Consider the following 22,354-nt stretch of genomic DNA (forward strand, 5'->3'; position numbering starts at 1 on the left):
GCTCAGTGGAATGTATATGTGGTTTGTTGTTGTTGTTATCTATGACTTCGCACTAATTCTTCCTTTTCCTTTCATGCAATATTTCCTGACGCTCATGCGTATAATATGCATTTCATATCAAATAAAATTAGTTGTGAGTCAGCACTCTTTGTGTCGTCTTTACTTTCGTCCCCTTCCTTATTAGCGCTGTTGTTTCATAATGGTTCGGGTGATATTTGAATAGGTTAAGGTATATAGTCTGCGAAGTTCCGGGCCATGCAGATCGGTAGGCGATCGCTACATTCTATCGGCGTTCTGACGGCGGGCATGTCAGAAGTATACGTAGCGTGAACGCCTCAGCATCGCGCCCCTTCGAATTATGGGCCAACGCCTTGGAGCATACCCTGCAGACCCAGCCAAGAAATGTACCCCGACGACAAACTCACCAGCTATGCCGCCTACAACCAACCGGTGGCGCCGGATCTCCGCCCGAGCACCGCCACACTCGTACACCCCAACCTCACCGCCAATCAGCTCGATCTGACTACGCCGAAGTCCCGCACACTTTTGTGAAGGCCCTTCCCAACAGCCGAACCCGATCCCCGCTTAACATCCTAAATCTGTACATCCCCCCAAGTGACAAGGGCACCAAGGTAGCCACTCTCCTCCGCAAGTCCTGTGCGGCAACGTGGAATGAGGTGCTACTTATAGTGGGCAATTTTAACGCATCGCACGCCGAGTGAGAATAGGTATATCCCTGCAAAGCCTGCAGTCGCAAAGTAGAGAAGCTGTGGGAGACAGCCCAGACGCTGGGTCTCACGCTACTCCTCAAGCCCCACCGACTCACCCGCTTCGGCAGCCGCCGCGGTGGATCAGTGGTTAAGGCGCTCGGCTGCTGGCCCGAAAGACGCGGGCTCGATCCCGGCTGCGGCGGTCGAATTTCGATGGAGGCGAAATTCTAGAGGCCCGTGTACTGTGCGATGTCATGCATGCTAAAGAATCTCAGGTGGTCGAAATTTCCGGAGCCCTTCACTACGGCGTCCCTCAGCCTGAGTCGCTTTGGGACGTTCAACACCCATACACCATAAACCATCACCCGCTTCGGCGACAACGTCACGCAATACAGCTGTCCCGAATCTCGGTATGAACGTAGGTAGCGATCACTATGTTCTCAGGACTACCTTTACGGCCACACTGAACAAGGCCCACCGTCGCACAGTCGCACACACCAACTGGGACGTTTTCTGGTACGTCAGAGCTGAGCGTCCGCAGAGCCCCACAAACGGCCTCGACACATGGAGAGACACTGCTCCACGGCGCCGCTAACGCCACCTACATGGCTACCCAGAAGGAGTATGGCGCTACCACCGACGTCATACTCATGCATATGTAGGAGGCCCAGCGCAGCCTTCACGCTCGCTGGCTTCGACGCAAAGACAACCGCCCTCTCAAGCTTCGCCTCACTCGCCTCGAACGAGAGATCGAAACCTGCTCTGCCAAACTCAGTCAGGAGCAATGGCACCAGACTTGCGACTACCTCAACAGGCAGTTGGGATGCAAGAACACGTGGTTTCTGCTCAAGCACCTGCTTGATCTAACACATGCCAGGTCTGCATCCAACAAGAATCTCAACCGCGTCATACACGCGTTTCAAGGCACCAATGAGGAACTCCTTGTTACATTGAAAGACAAATACATCGATACCTCCACCGACATTCCCATCTTATCGAAATACACGGGATCTAAGAACCCAGACATGTACAGATATATCACGGCGTCCAAAGTCCACGCCGCCCTCAACCACATCAAGACTACCGCGGCTGCCGGCGACGATCGCATCACCAAGAAGTTCCGCAACCTCGACGACCATTCGGTCAAAGCACTTGCGGACCATTTCAACCACCACTGGCATGAAGGTCGCCTTCCATACTCCTGGAAGCATGCCAAGGTAATCTTCATACCCTAGCCATGCAAACGACTCAAGCTGGGCAACCTCCGGCCCATCTCGCTCACGTCTTGCCTGGGGAAGGTTATGGAGTACGTAATTCTACACAGATTTCACACCCACATAGACAAGGAGGACCTATCCTCCCCACCACCATGAATGGTTCTCGGGCTAGACTCACCACCAGGAAATCATGTGGCGGATACAACACTACATACTCGACCCGGGTCCATCCGGGTCACACGTACCATTCTCGGCCTCTACGTTAGGAAGGCTTTGGACAACGTGTCGCACGTCTCGATATTGACCAACCTCTCCAAAATGAATGCATGCACCCGGCACCCGCACCTACGCCCGCCGCGGTGGCGCGCTCGGCTACTGATCCGGAGTACCCGGGTTAGAACCCGACCACGGCGGCCGCGTTTAGATGAAGGCGAAACGCAAATGCGCCCGTGTGCTGTGCGATGTCAGTGCACGTTAAAGACCCCCAGGTGTTTGAAATTATTCAGGAGCCCTCCACTACGGTGCCTCTTTCTTCCTTTCTTCAGTTGAGATGTTGAATGCTACAAGGTGGGGTTAGCCTTGCTTTATCTGCCGGCACCTGCTCCACCGTAGCGTCCCTTCCGTATTAATAATGTCCTAAAGCCTGTCGCATCTACCCCGCTATGCGCACAGTCTCTAATAATAGCACACATTCTCTCCCGCAGTCACCACCTGTGCACACAATCAACCCACACAGTCCACATCACAGTCCACTCCAGAAGTCACCATCTATGCACATATTCAGTCCCAGTAGAATATCTTTTACTCCCTTCTTTACCATTTCCCTTACGGCGCGGTTAAGGTGTCGCCAATATGTGAGACAGATACTGCGCCATTTCCTTTCCCCAAAAACCAATTTTCAATTTTCATAAATATGAAAAATGGAGGGAGAAAGAGAGAAAAGGGAAAGGATTTCGCGTTCAAGTGCAATCATGTAATTTTACCCCAAGGGTGTAAGATTGCATGGTCTGCAAAAATCATATAAAAGGCATGAGCTAAGATAGAAAAAAACATGCGGGATTGAGAAAAAAAAAAGCTTTAGATATCAAAACAAATTTTCTGCAGAAGTCGCACCTAAAGCCAGTCAGCGTTCTTCGGTTCGGGAGGGTATAGGTGCAGGTGTTTGGGGCCAAGGAGTGGATGGTTCTGTACCCAGTGTCTGATTCTTGTGCGAGTATCGGAATGAGTTCTCGTTCCCTGTTGAGAGGGACAACTTCTCCCCGTTGAACAATTCCAGATTATGTTGTCCAATGTGGCAGAAACGAAAATCAAAACTGGTTGGATGAATGAATGGAAACAACTTTTATTAGACGAAAAAAATCTTCCAGGGTGGTCCCCTACTGGTCCAGGAGCCGACGGGCTTGCGCTTCACATAAAGCCCGATCCACCAGCTATTTCTGGCCGACCGGCTTAGCGGTCCGTAAAGCAGCCTCCCAGGAAAAAAAATAATTGGCAGCGGCTTAGCCCGACTATGCCCGGATATACATAGCGAGAGGTACGTTTCCCTGGATGAGCTTGTCTTTCGGAAACTCGAATGGTGTGATCAGTCACACGACGGGCCTTCACATCATTTTCTGTGGGTTCCCGTTGACTGATGCCTTCCATAGGCTCCATCTCGGCGGCTATGCGCCGTCTATCACGCTCGGCAGCCTGGCATCTCAGTTTGGCAAGGCGTTCCTCTCTCTGTTCGGGTGTCTCTGCTACTCTCCTCGCTGTCTTACGCTCATGCTCTCTTTGTTGAGTAGCCAAGTGCTCCGCGGCAACCTCAGGATCGGAAGAGTTCTTCTCGGAATCTTCTCTTGTCCATACCGCCGTTTAGCAGCGGCTGGACTCTCCTTCTCTGCATACATGTAAAACGTTGTGAGGCAGACGCCCATTACATCTTCGCTTTTTATAATCAATGCTGCGCATGCTACGTGCGGTTCGGGGGATGGAGCGGTGTGCGGCGAGGCGGCGACGAAAAACGCGGCGCAGCCGTGGGGCCTCTCTGGTTACCATGGTATCGGCGCATGCGCACAACTGCTCAACCGCGTGACGTCACGCTCGGCTTTGACGGTGAACGGCGACGGCGAAACGCACGTCGCACGCCGCGGGAAGCTTCCCGCAGCGGCACAGCGTCAACGTCGACGCTGCCTCGCAGCTCCTCGGAATGACGCTCACACTGCGCGCGTTTTCTCGCTGCGGTTGTCTTGGAATGTGTAGAGAGGAGGCGTTGAGGGAGGACCCGAACGAGCAGAAAGAGAAGGGGATAGTCACGTGACACTAGAGAAGACTGGAAAGCGCACCCTTTTCTCGCGTCGTCGTCGTCGGCAAAGCAGCCGCCGAGTGCCCGGCCGGTCGGCCGGCCGGACGCGCGCAGCCTCCGCCTCCGCCGACGGGGTCACTGAACTGGGACCGACGTCACGGTTCACGGTCGGCGCCCATTGGCTGTTCTCGTCAGCGGCACGGGAAAAAATAGGTACCGAACCCATCGCTCCGCGGGACGGCACAGCAGGTTGTCCGCGGGAGAAAAACCGGCTTGCGCGGGAAGCGGCACGCGGAAAACGTCCTGCGTTGCGCGTTTTCCCGCTAATGTGAGCGCGCCTTTAGGTTCCCACGGTAACGGCGCGTGCACACAACTGGAGTCTTCCATGTACCGCGAAATGTTCGACTGGTAGCCCAGTGTAGCTCTCGCTACAAAATTAGTGGGATTGGGGTGGGCGTACTGCCTGTGGGGAAGGACATTCGCAAAGGTAGTGGAAAAGTGTGGATCTGAGCACGCCACAAGTGTGCAATGAGGAGGAAAGGTGGGGTGAAAGTATGAGAGAGGGTAGGGTGAAATAAAGCAGCCCGTCTGTAATTGCCGCCATGTGGCGCTGGATAAGGGCGACAAGGTACTCTGGGGTGGGGGGGGGGGGTCGTAATGTCTTGTGACTGTGTTTGTAGAAAGTGGTGATATGTAAAAGGCAGTGTTGGCGGTAACGCGTTACAAGTAACGGCGTTACCGGTAAGGCGTTACTTTTTTCGGTAACTTAATTAGTAACGTACCCGTTACCATTTCGGAACTGTAACGGGAAACGTACTTCCGTTAACATTTTTCGGTAACGTGAGGTGTCACGTTAGTAGTTACTTTTTGTTCCATTTGTGACCCACTCCACCCCCTTTTTTTTAGAAAAAAAGCGCACAGCACCTAAAGTGATGTAAATAAACAAAACGTACAGGTGCTCTCGACGACCCTTGTTGCAGCTCGCGTGCATGCCAGAAAACACCTGCCCCTGACGACGCACCCAACTATAAAAAAAAGACACAATAGATGCATTCAGCATGAAATAGGCGCAGCAACACGCATTCACACGCTTGCCTCCACCGACCTCCCCTTCCCAAATCACTCACACACACAACTATTAAGAGTGGAAGCATGCCGAGCATTTTGGAATATCAAATTCTTTAGAATTACCTTAAATTTGTGACAGTTGAGCGATGTTTTCTTATGAAGTTAGAATTGATGATGAAGCGTCATTTTCTGTTTAATGTCGCATTCAGAAAGTGGCTTCACCATGTGGCACAGAGTTACAAGCCATCACATGTAACTCTACAAGCAACTTTAGGCCATACATTGCTAAGCTGCTACATATTTGCGCAAGTATACTCGTGAAATCAGTATTTCGCGTAGAATCTTGTTTGGGTTCAAAGTTTTGTGAGAAATGTGAGCTTTATAAAATTGTTATCGTAAGTTCTTAATTCGAAGACAAATTAAAATTAATGGCCAAGAAGTAACGGCAAAGTAACGTGCGGTACTTTTTTTTCGGTAACGGTAACGATAGCGCGTTATCTTTTTTCTAGGTAACGTAGGAAGGTAACGCGTTCCTTTTTTTTAGCGTAACGACTAATGTATCTAGTTACTTTTTTTCGGTAGCGCCTACAACACTGGTATAAAGGGGCCTCTTGGGCACAGTTGGGTGCCGGTTCGTCCGGGGGGAGAGTTCTCGAGCCAACGCATGAACGCGCTCATTACCAGGGATCGAGCCATGCCCAGGGATCCGTAGCTACGCTGGTGTCGCCAGCGGCGCTGATGAAGATGAAGCTGCGGGGCGCGCCCTCGCTCGCGCAACACACAACGCATTCGGCAACCGGCCTGGCCAGCAACGTCGACAGCCCGCTCTGCCGGCTCACCAGCCGCGGCTACCGGGACCTCCAATAAATGTGGCTCACCCTCCACATCTGGTGGCCCGGACGTGATTCGAACACGCAACCTTCTGCACGCAACAGCCCCGACGCACGCAACGCCGCTCCCACCGGCTCTGCGCTCCTGCCCGTCCTGTCCCTCCACTTGGCCTTGCCTCTGCACGCCCACAGTGTTCGCACCCGGCTTTCGGCAGCTTTTCATCGCTATGTACGCACCTCCTATCTCATCCGGTGAGCTCCTTCAGCCGTATCACCGCCCCTTCCTTCCTTGGCTGCCCGGCCTGCCCGCGTCTTATGCCGGGGACCCCGTTTTGTGGCTGGTGCTGCTGGACTCGCACTTTCTTGTCAACTATCTGGGGGTTTACATGAGCCCGACAAAAGTCGGGTTAAGTCGGCTGTCGGGTAGAAAACCGGTTGTCGGGCTCATGTATACGCTAGGGGGTCGAGATAAGTGGTCGTCGAGTCGAGCTGGGCCAGCCCGGCTGCAGGGGGTGGGTTGACTCGTCCCGGCGTTGGCCAGAACCGGCTGAAAGGACCATGTATACGCTGCCGCATCGGCTTAGCGCCTCCTCTCCTGCCTCCTCTCTGGTATGGCGGCGCTGCGCAAGCCTGGGCGCTCCTCCTCTTCTTCTAGCATCCGCGCGTGGTTTGCTTGCTCGACGCTAGGGGTAGCGGCGATCTCTGCCCGACAGAAAATGGGTTCATATAAACGCTGTCAGCCCGACATCTGGCGTGGCCCTACTCGACCCGCCGCTGTCGGGCTCATGTAAACAAGGCTTATGTGTCCAGCCAGCTGCTGCGCTATCAGCACGCCAGCCGCGAACTGCCACGCAGCCTCCTGGCCCAGATATTTACGCCGACTACAAGAAGGGCCTGACGGTGCATTTTGGCCTGGAGCTCCCGCCCACACTCTGCCCTGCTGTTCCGGGCTCCGAAGCTGCGCCGCCACTCAACTCGCGACCACTGGCCGAGTCCCCCCTCATAGCTGCTTCGGTTTTCCTTCTGCCAGCTATATACTCCACCGGAGCCGCTCCCCGCACCGGTCTGTCCCCTATCGCCGCCACCGAATGAGCCCCCCACCCACAGTTCGGCAAATGGCACGCGTCGGTCTCTTGCCAACCTGCTCAACCAGCTGTCTCATCCTACACCCCGGTCTCTCCCAAGTTTTCTCCACCGGCCCCTACGGACGGCTATCCACCTGCGCCCTCCTGTCTATGGACCTCCTTCACCCCGCGACGTCACGAAGATGCGGTGGCGCTGATGTTAGCAGCGACTTTCGCATGGTAGGCAAAACAGGTTCCGCTTGCCCGTGCCTACCGTAGCTGCCGCAGCTACCGGCGGCTGCTTCAAGCCTGTGCACTGCCGAAGCAGCATGTATTGACCAGCTGCGTCACTGCTGGATCCGCGTAGTAGCATAAAAAATAATAAATTAGCCTTGATAGGTTTCTCGCGCATAAATGCCGCATTCGGAAACTGGCCACAGGCATTGGGCCACGGTAGTAAAGCGCGAAGTCTGGGAGTCGATAGGCACTGCCACCCAATGCACTTAATAGCATGCAAGTTACTGCGTTCATTCACCTGAACTGCAGGATAGTAGGCTGATAATTGCTCAAGGAAAAAAAAGACATATGCAGCTGCACACGTACTTGTCACCTTGAGCCGGAGTGCACGGGGCGCCGACAGGTTCACTCGCCCCCAAGGAATTCGTTTTTTTTATTAGTAGCACACCATGTTTTAATGGCGCGTTTTATGACATTTAATATTTACTTGAAACTATTTCTTGATATGACGACGTAATCATTTCATTCGAGTATAAAGAAGTCTGCTAAGTTGCGTCAATCTTGCGCGGTCGCATTGGTGTGCTTAGAATAGCGTACCTTAAGTGTGCTAAACGCCATATGCTTTTTCATTGCATCATGCATGTGTCATGTTTCATGAGGTAGTACATGATCGCGAAGCTTGTTTGGAAAGAAGCAGCCGCAGGCGTGCTACTAACAGACACGTGGCGAGATTGAGAGGGGACGCGGCAATGAAAAGTGTTTTCGTTATTCATGCATGCGATATGTAACTAAACTTGGTGCAAATATGAAATTCCTACGCTAGTTTCAGTAATTCCTTTTATTTATAGCTACACCTGGTGCAGTTCTGGGTATATATAATTAACACCGTCGTCAATCCCCCCAAGGTCTCAAATAATTGAGTAGATAGTGCGCAGTTTTTTTAAGCCAGCATGTACATAAAGCCCTGTTCTGTACGATGACGCGATTAGTTCTTTTTCTATATGATAAGTACTTATGCATGCATAGTTACATGAAAACGTTTCTTACAAGAAATAACTAACACAGTACTTACTGCACGTGTAGGGAAAAAAACGAGAGATTTATTACGCTCCTCAACGTCTCAGGAATAGTTTGCGACAAATGTAATCATTTGATTTTCATGCGAATTACAAAGGTGAGTGATCCAGTCGCAGAAAATGTGAGAGGTCACACAACGAACCTTAAAGTTTATTCCCTCGTTTATGGCATCTTCGCTTTCGCTTTGGTCAAAGAAATGCGGCACTGAAATCAAAGAAATTACCTCACAATTTTTGACGACCACACTTCTAAAAAGCGTAATTTATAAATTTGTACTCAATATTTTGCTATAATTTTTGGAGACGATACTACTCTGCCACGACGGCTCAAGATTTAACAATGAATAAAGGCGCATCTAGTGAATGCATTCTTCCGATGCAGAAGTCGCTGCAATTTCGCTACGTATATCCTGGCCTAACAGAACTAGGCCATCAGCAATTTTGTTTCGTCTAATAAAAGTTGTTTCCATCCATCCATCCAACCAATTTTGATGTTCATTTCTGCCACATTGGACTGCATAATCTCGGGTTGTTCAGCAGAGGGAAGTTCTCCCCCAACAATATCATCAGAGAACGAGAATAATAATAATAATTGGTTTTTGGTGGAAAGGAAATGGCGCAGTATCTGTCTCATATATCGTTGGACACCTGAACCGCGCCGTAAGGGAAGGGATAAAGGAGAGAGAACAAATTCCGGTACTCCCACAAGCCTTCCACACAAGCCTTCCACACTAGGTACAGAAGCACTCACTCCCACCCACTCCATGGCGCCAACACCTGCACTCTACCCTCCCGAAGCAAAAAACGCTGACTGGATTTATGTGTGACTTCTGCAGAAAATTTGTTTTAATATTTAACGCTTTTTATTTTTTCTCACTCCCGCATGTTTTTTTCTCTCTCTTAGCTCACGCCTTTTATATGATTTTTGCAGATCATGCAATCTTACACCCTTTGGGTAAAATTACATGATTGCACTTCATTGCAATATCCTTTCCCTTTCTTCTCTTTCTCCCTCCATTTTCATGTTTATGATAATTGAAAATTGGTTTTGGGGGAAAGGAAATGGTGCAGTATGCGTCACATATTGGAGGACACCTGAACCGCGCCGTAAGGGAAGGGATAAAAAAGAGAGTAAAAAAAGAAAGGAACAGGTACCGTAGTCGTGGGCTCCGTAATTATTTCGAACACCTGGGGATCTTTAACGCGCACTGAAATCGTACAGCACACGGGCGCCTATGCGTTTCACCTCAATCGAAACGCCTCTGCCGCGGTCGGAATCGAGCCCGGGTACCCTGGATCAGTAGCCGAACGCCTAACCTCTGAACCCCTACGGCGGAAAGCTACACTACGCCAGCTTTTCGAGCCGTCAGCGAGGCCGCAAGTTTGACCTTGAATGTAGCTAGAGGTCACGGGGGCCGCAAGTTTGACCTTGAATGTTGGTAAAGGTCAAACCATGAGTATAACTGGTGGTAGTCAGGATCGACACATGACGTCAGCTACAGCAGCGACACCAGCGGCTCTTACAGCAACTATCTTGACTTTGACCTTGACCTTCGGTCAAGCGGGAAAGCGTCTGCCGGAATCGCATCGAAGGTGGTTCTGCAAAAAACGCTGGCGCACTTTGATGCGTTCAGCGGAACGCTAGGTGTGATCGATGCGACGCCTGCCATGGAGACCAACACCCGAACCGCGCAAGTAAGGGTAGGAAAAAATGAAATGAAAATAGTTTTAATTTAAGAAATGAAATTTCGATATTCTGACATATCTCGGTGGACCCCCGAATCGAGCGGTAAGGGAAGGATAATGAAATAAAGTTGGTTTTAAGGAAAGGAAATGACAGCTGGCTCGCATATCTCTGCGGCCGCCGGAACCGCGCCGTAAGGAAAGGAAAGAGAGATGAACGTTGGTTTTAAGAAAGGAAATTATGTCCTCCTCACATATCTCTGTGGACACCCGAATCGCGCCATGAGGGAAGGAAAATGAAAGTTTGTTTAAAGAAAAGGAAAGACGCCTTTCTCACATTGCGCCGTTTTCTTTCCCGAAAAAAACATTTTCTTTTTCAATTTCGCTTTCTGAAATTATCTGCACGGTTTGCTCGCCTTGTTTGGAGCCGGATTTGGTTTCATATCTCCGCATACAACGAGAAATAATAAAGTTGGAAATATCACCCAGCCTATATTAAATGCATGCTGCCTTGTGTGAGCGCCTTTAATGTCGTTTCGAAGAAAGCAAGATGTTTAACAAAAAAAGATGCCTACTGCTGTGTGTCAGTATGGCTAACTATGGAAAGCGCCAGTCGCTCGACCACAAACGTAGCCAGGGAAATGCAGCTTATAGTTTTCTACCAGGGTTAACCAGATCTAGACCGCCAGCATTTTTTTTTCTTTTTAGAAGCAGCTCGCCATTCCGACGTCAATGTGCGTTCCCACCTCGCTTACGTTCGCGATGTCTTCCAGCACTCCGAAACTCGGTGTTCGTCATGGGCTTACAGGTGTTTACACGATAGAGCCGCCTCATTAGACCACCGCATTTTCGACAGCGTTTTTTTTCGGGGCCGCGGGGCATTTTATAAATCGACCTGCGGATATTCCGGCCATCTCTGTCGGTTCTTTGAACTCCGAATTAATGAGGTTTTTCTAGCCATCATGTTAATTTTGTTTCCAGTCTTGTCATGTTATGGATTTCATTTTTAATTACAGGTTAATAATAATAATTGGTTTTTTGTGGAAAGGAAATGGCGCAGTATCTGTCTCATATATCGTTGGACGCCTGAACCGCGCCGTATGGGAAGGGATAAAGGAGGGAGTGAAAGAAGAAAGAAAGGAAGAGGTGTCCGTAGTGGAGGGCTCCGGAATAATTTCGACCACCTGGGGATCTTAAACGTGCACGGACATCGCACAGCACACGGGCGCCTTAGCGTTTTTCCTCCATAAAAACGCAGCCGCCGCGGTCGAGTTCGAACCCGGGAACTCCGGATCAGTAGTCGAGCTCCCTAACCACTGAGCCACCGCGGCGGGTCTGAATTACAGGTTGGATACTGTTATGCTCTTCATTTAAGTAGTATACATTTCTGCGCATATCATGTTTTTTATACGGTGCTCAGGCAGTCTAGTTTTGTTTATTTCAGTTGCAAAGGCCACACATGATTTGAAAAAAAAAAATAGTAGCAGCAATGTTTGCTTGTTTATCTTTTCTGAATTTATTTTTGGGCTGACCAGATATTCGATATTCGAAGCCACTTTTTCTTCATATTCGTATTCGTTTCGTATTCGAAAATTTCAATATTCGCACACCAATATTGTGTATATATATGTGTGTGTGTGTGTGTGTGTGTGTGTGTGTGTGTGTGTGTGTGTGTGTGTGTGTGTGTGTGTGTGTGTGTGTGTGTGTGTGTGTGTGTGTGTGTGTGTGTGTGTGTGTGTGTGTGTGTGTGTGTGTGTGTGTGTGTGTGTGTGTGTGTGTGTGTGTGTGTGTGTGTGTGTGTGTGTGTGTGTGTGTGTGTGTGTGTGTGTGTGTGTGTGTGTGTGTGTGTGTGTGTGTGTGTGTGTGTGTGTGTGTGTGTGTGTGTGTGTGTGTGTGTGTGTGTGTGTGTGTGTGTGTGTGTGTGTGTGTGTGTGTGTGTGTGTGTGTGTGTGTGTGTGTGTGTGTGTGTGTGTGTGTGTGTGTGTGTGTGTGTGTGTGTGTGTGTGTGTGTGTGTGTGTGTGTGTGTGTGTGTGTGTGTGTGTGTGTGTGTGTGTGTGTGTGTGTGTGTGTGTGTGTGTGTGTGTGTGTGTGTGTGTGTGTGTGTGTGTGTGTGTGTGTGTGTGTGTGTGTGTGTGTGTGTGTGTGTGTGTGTGTGTGTGTGTGTGTGTGTGTGTGTGTGTGTGTGTGTGTGTGTGTGTGTGTGTGTGTGTGTGTGTGTGTGTGTGTGTGTGTGTGTGTGTGTGTGTGTGTGTGTGTGTGTGTGTGTGTGTGTGTGTGTGTGTGTGTGTGTGTGTGTGTGTGTGTGTGTGTGTGTGTGTGTGTGTGTGTGTGTGTGTGTGTGTGTGTGTGTGTGTGTGTGTGTGTGTGTGTGTGTGTGTGTGTGTGTGTGTGTGTGTGTGTGTGTGTGTGCATGCTCTTCGGCTCAGTGGATTCTAGTCGTTATGGAGAGCGCGAAAGAGGCAACGTAACGAAGCGGGGAAACGACAACCCGCTAAAGAGACCGCAGAAGAACGCGCCGCACGACTCTAGAAGCGTCGTAACGAAGATGCCGCTCTTAGATGAATTCGTGCCACGTCCAGGAGTTACTCTTCAACTGCGGTAGAGACCGGTTTGAGTTCTCGAGAGTGTCGGAATGAGACGCTGCGTAGACGATGGGCCGAGGAAACGAAGCTTTCGCAATTCAACTAGGGTTAACCAAAGCTAAACCACAGCGAATTTTTATTCCTACTCTTGCCATACAAAGTAACTAGTAACGTGACGCCTGACGTTACCGAAAAATGTTAACGTAAGTACGCTACCCGTTACAGTTCCGAAATGGTAACGAGTACATCACTAAGTTACCGAAAAAAGTAATGCGTTACCGGTAACGCCGTTACTTGTAACGCGTTACCGCCAACACTGCGCTATAGACAAGAGATTCACTCTTCCGATCCTGAGGATGTCGCGTGGCAGTTGGCTATTCAACAAAGAGAGAATGAACGTCGCAAGACTAAGAGAGCAGCGGAGACGCCCGAACAGAGAGAGGAACGGCTAAATGGAGATGCCAGACTTCCGAGCGTAATAGACGGCGCAGAGCCGCCGAGATGGAGCCCAATGTCTCTCATCGCTAAACATACAGTGACCACAACAAGCTCAGCCAGGGAAACGTACCTTTCGCTACGTATGTCCTGGCATAGCCGAGCTACGCCACTGCCAGATTTTTTAAAATTCTTCCTCCAGTCGCAACAGCTTGTCAGCCCTAATGCATGCAGCCCACATCTCTTTCACCATCGCCACGTACCTAAAAGCGCGATTGAGGCGTCCACTGTCCAGGGTGCGGCTACTGATCCGGTGTTCCTGGGTTCGAACCCAACCGCGGCGTCCAAGTTTCTATGGAGGTTATAAACTCAAAGGCGTCCATGTGCTGTGCGATGTCAGTGAACATTAAAATTAATAATAATAATAATAACAATAATAATAATAATAATAATAATAATAATAATAATAATAATAATAATAATAATTGGTTTTGGGGGAAAGGAAATGGCGCAGTATCTGTCTCATATATCGTTGGACACCTGAACCGCGCCGTAAGGGAAGGGATAAAGGAGAGAGTGAAGGAAGAAAGGAAGAATAGAGAGGTGCCGTAGTGGAGGGCTCCGGAATAATTTCGACCACCTGGGGATCTTTAACGTGCACTGAGATCGCACAGCACACGGGCGCCTTAGCGTTTTTCCTCCATCGGCTGCGTTTTTATGGAGGAAAAACGCTAAGGCGCCCGTGTGCTGTGCGATGTCAGTCCCAGGTGGTCGAAATTATTCCGGAGCCCTCCACTAGGCACCTCTTTCTTTTTCAAGACATACACCTGCATTCGGCTGCGCTACTACTGGCGCGGCATGTACACCATCATACTTAAATACGTACGCTCCTGCCTCGCCTGTCAACGTCGCAAGGCTCATCGTTCTACTGGAGGGTTGCAACCGCCCCCTTGCCCACCACATCTTTTCGACCGGGTTAGCATTGATTTCTACGGCCCGCTTCCGTACACTGCGGTCTGCAACCGTTGGGCTATCGTTGCGGTTGATCATCTGACGAGGTATGCCGAAACCGCCGCCCTTCCGTCTGCCACAGCGACGGACGTTGCCTCCTTCATTTTGCAACGTTTCGTCCTTCGTCACGGTGCGCCTCGTCAACTGCTCAGCGACTTGAGAGTGTTCACCAGCGCCACCCTCGTCCATAGCGGCGGACGTAGCACGTCCTGTAATACCGCGAGTGTGACGTGGAACGTCATCTAACGGTGAGGGCGGAAACTGTGCGAGAGCTCTCTTATACTACCTATGGCATCAAGACTGCCAGAACCGAGACCCTCGTAAAGCAGTTAGGAGACAAGTTAAAGGAAATGAGGGACTCGTTTTTGACAAACTTATGAAGGGAGCCAACAGTCACCGAAACGAAGGTGCATAGGGGAATGTTTAATTTTTAGCGCTGGTGAACACTCTCAAGGTTCGCTGACACCCGATAAACATAAATACCCACGAGAGCAGCAGATTGGACAGCCGTCGCCGTATACTCAGTTGGTAAGAGCACCGGATGCGATATTCGGAGGTCGTGGGTTCGGATCCCACCGGCGGCATGGTTGTTTTTTCTGCTGCTTTATAAATAATTTTCTTTAAGCGATAGATTAATCTAAGTATTGTTATCCCATTGATTAGACTATACATCGAAAAAGAAAATTAAACATTCCCCTATGCACCTTCGTTTCGGTGACTGTTGGCTCCATTCATAAGTTATATATATATATATATATATATATATATATATATATATATATATATATATATATATATATATATATATATATATATATATATATATATATATATATATATATACTGTGTCTGTGTGTGCGTGTGTTTGTGTGTCGTACCATGTCAACAATGCCCGCACTGCGGTTGTAGTCTGAGACCCGGAGTCTCGCAAAATATGCGTCATCACCGAAAGCACGAGCTCTCAGTACAAGGGTGCGTCTGCATTTCTCCTCCATCCATCGAAATGCGAATGTCGCAGCCGGCAGACCTCCCCCCGAATAGCCGAACGCCACATGCAACTGTGCCGCCGCGATGGCTCAGTGGTTATGGCGCTCGGCTGCTGTCCCGAAAGACGCGGGTTGGATCCCGGCCGCGGCAGTCGATTTTCGATGGAGGTGAATTTCTAGAGGCCTGTGTACTGTGCGATGTCAGTGCATGTTAAAGAACCCCAGGTGGTCGAAATTTCCGCAGCCCTTCACTACGGCGTCTCTCATAGCCTGAGTCGCTTTGGGACGTTAGAACCCCATAAACCAAACATGCAACTGCATGTGCAGGTTCGGGGCAGTTGACCGCAGCGGTGGTCAACTGGTTGAGCATCGGCCTCGCATGCGGGAGGGGCACGGTTCGATCCCCAGTGTCGCCGGGTGATACAATGGGTACAAGGTTTCCCCTGGTACGGTGCTCGGCTTATTTAGGACGAAATGCTTGGAAAATTGGTCTTTGACACCCCAACTTGAGAAATCGAAAATACCTTGTGTCATGGCGCTCTTTGGCCGCAGATGCCCTTGCGCTATAGAACTCAGTAATCGTAATCAGGTTTGGGGCAGTCGATCGTCCTGACCAGGTCAGGCTTTTATTAATGCCCTAATTAGATAATTAACGAAGTAATTATATTTTATGACTTTTTATTGCTAGTTTAGGGCATATTTTTAATGTAAACGCTGCGGATCATGTTCAAAAAGGTTCATTTCAGGTTTTTAGTTTTAACTGATGTGGGCGGTTCACGTTCAGCGTGTGGGGGTTTTGAAAATGCGGGACGAGGAATATAGGTGCATATTGTTCGCACGTCCGCGGCTGATAGTCAATCCGCCACCCCAGCCCATCACCGTAGGCCGTTCTGCTGCGAACAAAGGAATACGACAACGTGCGACGCAAGCGACAGTTTTGCTACTGAAGCAAAACACGCCTCCTAACAACGGACGAGGTGTTCCTCGGACAGGCTACGCCAGAGAGTCAGCGATGTGCGACCCACCCGCGTAATACAATGTGAATTCCCATGACTGGGCGCCGCCGATGATCCGTTCCCGCGAGCCTGCATTCCGCGGGCAAACAGCGGAGCCGACCGCGGTTCAAGTAACCCGGCCCTACGTCCAAAGATCAGCATTTTCTCTTTGCCGGCTTGGTGCCTGCCACCGTACGTGGCGCCCATTACGCGGACACAGGCGCCCTCTGTTGCTAGCTCGACTCCAGAACACGGCCGCCTGTCCCCTAGCTGTTATACACAGCGAAACGTGGTGCCCGACCCCACACAACCGGTGCGCTCTGGCAAGTTGCGCTCCGCTCCGACAAGTCTGACATCCAGCATAGTTGCGCAGATCACAAGTCTACTGAGCCGGAGCACGCTCAGTAGGCTTGTGTTGTAGGCTCAGTAGGCTTGTGTTGTAGGTGTTGTGTTGTAGGTGTTGTTCTATTTCTGCGTCATTGCCGCGGTTTGCCCAGACCGTGATGTCGTCGGGTAGAGGCTAAAATGAATGTTAGGGATCTGAGCTAGCTGTCGAGGTAGGTGCAGGAGTGCTATGTTGAAGAGAATAGGGGACAGGACGGCTCCCTGGGGCGTACCTCGTGCTCCCAGCGTGACAGCTGTGAGGCGGTGGTCACCGAAAGTAAGCGTGGCTGTGCTGTGGCTGAGGAAGCCTCGCATGTAGTTGTACATCCTCGTGCCGACTCCCAGGGTCCTAAGGTTTTGGAGAATAGCTGAGTGTGCAACGTAATCAGAGGCCTTAGTGAGATCCAGCCCTAGAATAGCTTTGGTGTCCGAGGTTTGCGAGTCAAGAATGGGATGTTTTAGCTGTAAGAAAACGTCCTGTGTGGAAAACTCATGCCCACTAGCATGTTTGGATTTCGTCCTTGGCTTTCCACACAGGACGTTTTCAATGCGGGGGGGGGGGGGGGGGGGGGCTTCCTGGCCCTATACGGGGTTGGAATCTAGGGGCTCTCGCACATGTGGCAGGACTGCTTGTCACCGGGGGTACCTGTTGCAAAAAACCGTCGTCGTCGCTTCAGATGCCGCGGTTGTTGCGACGGGCGTTCTTTCTTTATTTCAATCGTTCCTCTCGTATCAAAAGTCTTTTAAATCTCCTACTGCCTGCACGTGGCAGTGACTGTGTCTCAGTTTGAGCGAGTGGGAAGGCCCGTGCTATTTCCACTTCATTCTTTCTGCAGTCGCACGCAATACACACACACGCATACTTTCAGGGCACAGCCCCCCTCTAAAGCAGTCAGATTACAGCAGCCGCGGTCATTCGCGTGTTGTCCTGTGCAATTTTTTCACTTCAGTCTCACCTCCTTGTGAGCCATGATGGGGAACCTAAGCTGCCAAAGTGGCACTGCAGTTGTTCCATTCGGTGACTCAAAACTGCTTTTGTCAGCCGCCTGGGCCGCTGCAAACGCGAGAACACATTCTGCGCGATTAGATACCCGCGTTTGGCTGACAGCATTCATTGCCTAGCTTCTCTCGGCGTAGCCCAGATAGCTGACGCACGGCACGTGCGCCTTCGACAGAGTGCGGAGGCTCGGCGCGGAAAAGTACTAATAGTAGTACCCAAAACTGCTTGCTCTTCTCGCTAGGCAGTGTGTTATGGCGCTGCAATCGGCACCGCAAACTTCAGCGCAAGTTCCCCATATTCATTCCTTGATTCATTCCACGCTGTCACAGATTTACCGTGTTTTTTTTTTTTGTCGCAGTAATCTTAGACCGACATGGTCGCGCTCATGATACGATATCGCGATTTTAACAGATGAAACGACAACGCTCACTGTGAAATCATCGCCTGGTTTATATACGGAACGCCTTTGAGTAATTGTGTGCAGGTTTTAAATATGGCGGGTTTTAAAGCCCGTGAGATTCAAACATTGTCATGGGACAACGCGCTCCGGCCCCGCACCTTGATTGAAGAAACTCTTAACACAAAGCCGTGCTAACCAACTGAGCAATGAAATAAACTAGGGCATGGGTCATGTCGATGGTTCCGCAGTGAGCGAGGACGTTTTGTCTTGCTAAAATCGCGATGCTGCCGCAACTCGACGGCGTCAATCTTCGATTGGAGAGCCTTGAAAACGACAATCTTGTTGGTTTTATCAAGAAAAGAATTTGCAAAGATACCAGATTGAAACTGATTTCTGAACCTCATTACCAAAATTTTCTCTTCAGTCACTGAGCTTTATGCTTGCATTTGAATGCATTCAGCAGATATGTGAATAATAGGCTTTGTGCCTCAAGCTAGGCCATATGTGCATTTAGTTGTTTAAGAGATGTCCTTCATACGTGCGGATAGAACTTACGTATGTAGTTACGTGGACCTCCAAATCGGGGATGTTTCATTGAATAATCGGGTACATGTAGAAACAATATGAAAGGGAACACGAAAGCGCGCGCGTGGCCTCCGTACTCCGCGAAGCACTGGATGCCGCTACAGCGGGAGAGGATCGGCGACACCGGGCGCATGCGCGAAAAGAGTAGCCGATCATGCTTACTCGATCGGCATGTGCCTATGACGTCCTTCACGAAGTGTGGAGGCTACGCGCGCCGGTTCTCCCATTCATATTTCTTCTACCTGTACATCCACGTCATATGCATCGGGCAAGTGCACTCCCGGAGTAGACATTGGGATAATCATCAGATATCCCAGGGACGTGGTGTTACCATGGGCTAGTCCATTACGTTTCGCTTCTAACTTTACATTATAAGCTACGGGAATGCATTTCTGGACAAAGCGGAGGCTGAGGCAGAGCCGCCCAAACTCAGTTCTGTTTTCTGGTGGTTCTAGCTAAGCGCTTAGCGGGCTCTGCCACGTGTATTCGTGCTTAAAACGATGAGAAACTTCGTTTTGGAGCGAAACGAGTCAGATTTAACCACTTTGTCTCTGCCGCTCTGCTGACTGCTGGACCCCTGGCGGCGGTCGGGTGAGCCATAGAATTAATCTCTATCATTAATGTCGATAGGAGATAAGGTTATTCGCAGTGCGGGCTCTGTCGTTGTACGCGCTTAAGTGGCCATCCACTTCCTTTTCGATTATCTTTGTAGCTTTGCTTATTTCGTTCTTTTTATCTTGGGGGCTTCAAGATGAGAGCGAATGTCTCTCCGTGCTGGCAACCGTGGCCCGTCGCCAGAATGAGCGTTCACATCACACGGCCATGGTCGCAAGTTTCTGGTCGCAACAGCGGACCTCGGCACGGACGTGATGACTGAACAGCGAGACCAAATCCTGGCCGATTTTCAGGTGAGTGGCCCCACGTCACCGGCCGTTTATCTGGCTGCCGCGGCTGCACCCCTTCGACGCGAAACGACGCGCGGTTTCGCGTAGCGTATTTGCTCTTAGCTCTCCCCCGGCCCTTTAAAAACACTTGCTGTCCGAGCGCTGGGACGCGCCCGCAGGGGCGACCCTGTCAGCGTACGAGCGCGAAACTCGCATCGTCACGATCACCAGCTTCGGTAGCAGCTCGGGGCCGTCGCGGCCTGCGAACAAAGGTATGCGCGCACCAGGGCGGACGGACATCTGATCGCCGCCGCCGCCGCTGCATGGTCCGCGGTTGTTATAAGAAACCAGCGGAAACGACGAGGCTCTGGCGTGTTGCTGAGGGCGAGACGGCGGTGACATCGCGCGTTCGTCTCTGGTGGAATGCGTTTTGCTTTGTCGTTTCTGTCGCCGCAGTTTATTTCGGCGAACACCTACAAGATCTGACGCGACACTGTACCGCTTGTGCAATCGTCGTGTCAGCTGCGCCCGGGCGTCAAGCGTTTAAACGTCGGCTCTCGCCACCTCTTTGAGGTGCTTAAAACATGACCTCCGCCCGATTTCAACCTAGGCAGGCTAAATAAATGTCTCTTATCTGCCTCAGTGTTTGCTGTGATTTGGTTTACAAGCGAAAGAATGTGTCGCTGGTTTCGTTTAAGATGCGACAGGAAATGTACTGGACGGAGCGTCAATGGAAAAGTTGAGAAGGCAGAACCGTGTGCCACGAAATGGTATCTTCGAGCTACGCGTACGCCTGGTTTAGCATTTTGTTGTGCGCATACTGCGCCGTTTGGCGAGAGTTAAAAATAGTCAAGGACAAGGGACGTAGCACAAACCGAAGGAGCCAAATCGAGGGTGAAATACGTAGCTTGCTCAAGACGGGCTTGGTTAAGAACTATTGTTGGCTGACCAGATTTTCTAGTGCGGTTCTAATTATCTGCATGTCAGCACTCAGCCCTGGGTGTGAACTACTAGTTACATTTCCCTCCTCTTTGTATCTCAAGAAATCGCTGACATGTTAACAAGCAGTCTGAGCAATTGTGTCGGTATAGTGCTAGTTTAGTATAGCTGTCAGCCTGCTCAACTGGCATTGTGCACATAGCTCAAAAGTTTGAGCTAGAAGGCGGCTTGAACTCATATCATCAGGCAGATGTGGTCATTTTTACTAGCGTTAGTTTTAGTTATACATGTACACTCATTTATTTGCTCCCAGCTAGCAGCTGCAATATTAAACTTCCTATATCCTTTGGAAATTGAAAGTACCTGTCAAAAGCTTGAACTTCTTTAGCTCTGATTTTTTTCTTAATTTAGATGGAACGGCGAGTTAAATAGAATTATTTGTTCGTCATGCTAGTACTTGACATTTCATACTGCAGGCCTCCATTATGCTGTTCTCTGTCTGATATCCATGAGCTATCTAAAAGATAGCTATAACTTTGCAGCTCAAGGGCAGATATTTTAATCACTTGCAGGAGATTATTGCTGTCATTTTGCACCTTTCAGCAGTTTTTGCAGCAGTTTAGTGTTCAAATTTGACCTGTCAGACTGACATGTGCAGGCAGATAGCCAGCAGCAAGGCATCTACTTCCTTGAAGATAGCCTCTTAGTGTTAGTGGAGCTTGAGTGACACACATATGACAATCTAATCACAAAAAGTGCAAAAATGGCACAGAGATTATGGTGATAGTGGTTATGGCTACACCCTGTGTATGGATCAAGGGGGGGGGGGGGCTTACTGCATATCCAATTCAGTAAAATTAAATATACAGAGAAACACAAATTTTGAAAACAGAATGACGAGCATTCCACTGTTTTGGATCGACTTGACAAGATTGCAGGAAGCAAACTCTGGCATATCCTTTGCATCTGTGCACACCATGCATTCGGTTTGTTCATGTTGTTGTGCTGAGGCACTGTTGTAGCAGTCACATAAGACAAATTCAAGTTCTATGAGAATAGCAATGTTGACTTAAGGGTGGATTTGTAATGAAAAAAATATGCTGACTGTCTCTGATTTTACTATTACATGTGCAGCCATGCCAAATAGCAGAATACGGTAGCATAGCTTCCCTTTACAGCCTTAAACTAAGATGTGCAATTTTTACATGAGCAGTGAAGTATGCGTTTTCATATCTCTTAGTATTCTTGTTAGCAAACTTTGGCACATTTTTTTTGTACCTAGGAGTAGCTTGACAAACTTTTATTACCCTTGTTATATTTTTACTCTGCTTAGTTCATCGTTAGGTCCATCTTTGAGTTACAGGAATAAAAAATGCTACTATTTTTTTTTGGGGGGGGGGGGGGGTCGTTTTTACTGTTTACACTATTCAAAGTAGAATTTGTGGGGCACATTTAATATTGTGCAACATGTACAAGACTATAATAGATTGTATAATGAACTGTCCCTCATTTGCCTGAAAGGGGATTGTATTCAGTGTGGTTATGGGACAGTTAGGTTTGGTTATGCCAATGCCAGACACAGTGCCTCAAACTTGTCAATGCCATTGCAGCTAAGGTCGGTGCTGTATGTCCACATTTACTGCCACTTGCCTTGATGGCTGGGTTTCTTGTTAGTGGCTTTTGTTTCTTGGTTGGATGACAAGTTGCAGTAAGCCCCTATGTCAGCTTTTTAGCCCTGGTATTGTCATTCTGATATTATTAGGCTCCCCATCTCTCTAAAAATCGTGGATAACTTTTGAACTACTGAATGGGATGTCATTTGAAACAAAATTAGTGTGCTGTTCTGTGTAAGCTCTCGGGTGGAGAGTGCACGTTTCCTGGGAAAACGAGCGCTGAAAATGAGTTGAAAATTTTATGAGGGTGAATTTCATCCATAGTGCACTGCACCGCTCAGATGTAATAAAAGCATCAGTGCCTCAGGCG

General features: G+C 49.6%; 1 pseudogene across 1 annotated transcript in view; it reads left to right on the plus strand.

The window, feature by feature from the left end:
- Nucleotides 1-19,298: 19,298 nt before the first annotated feature.
- The window catches only part of LOC144110471 (FAS-associated factor 1-like), a 34,965-nt pseudogene continuing 31,909 nt past the window's right edge, over nt 19,299-22,354 (plus strand). The window contains exon 1 of the transcript XR_013309848.1: nt 19,299-19,456. The product of XR_013309848.1 is annotated as an FAS-associated factor 1-like (transcript). The remainder of the gene's footprint in view (nt 19,457-22,354) is intronic.

This window comes from Amblyomma americanum, chromosome 11, assembly GCF_052857255.1.
Source record: "Amblyomma americanum isolate KBUSLIRL-KWMA chromosome 11, ASM5285725v1, whole genome shotgun sequence".
NCBI classification, from domain to species: Eukaryota; Metazoa; Arthropoda; class Arachnida; order Ixodida; family Ixodidae; genus Amblyomma; species Amblyomma americanum.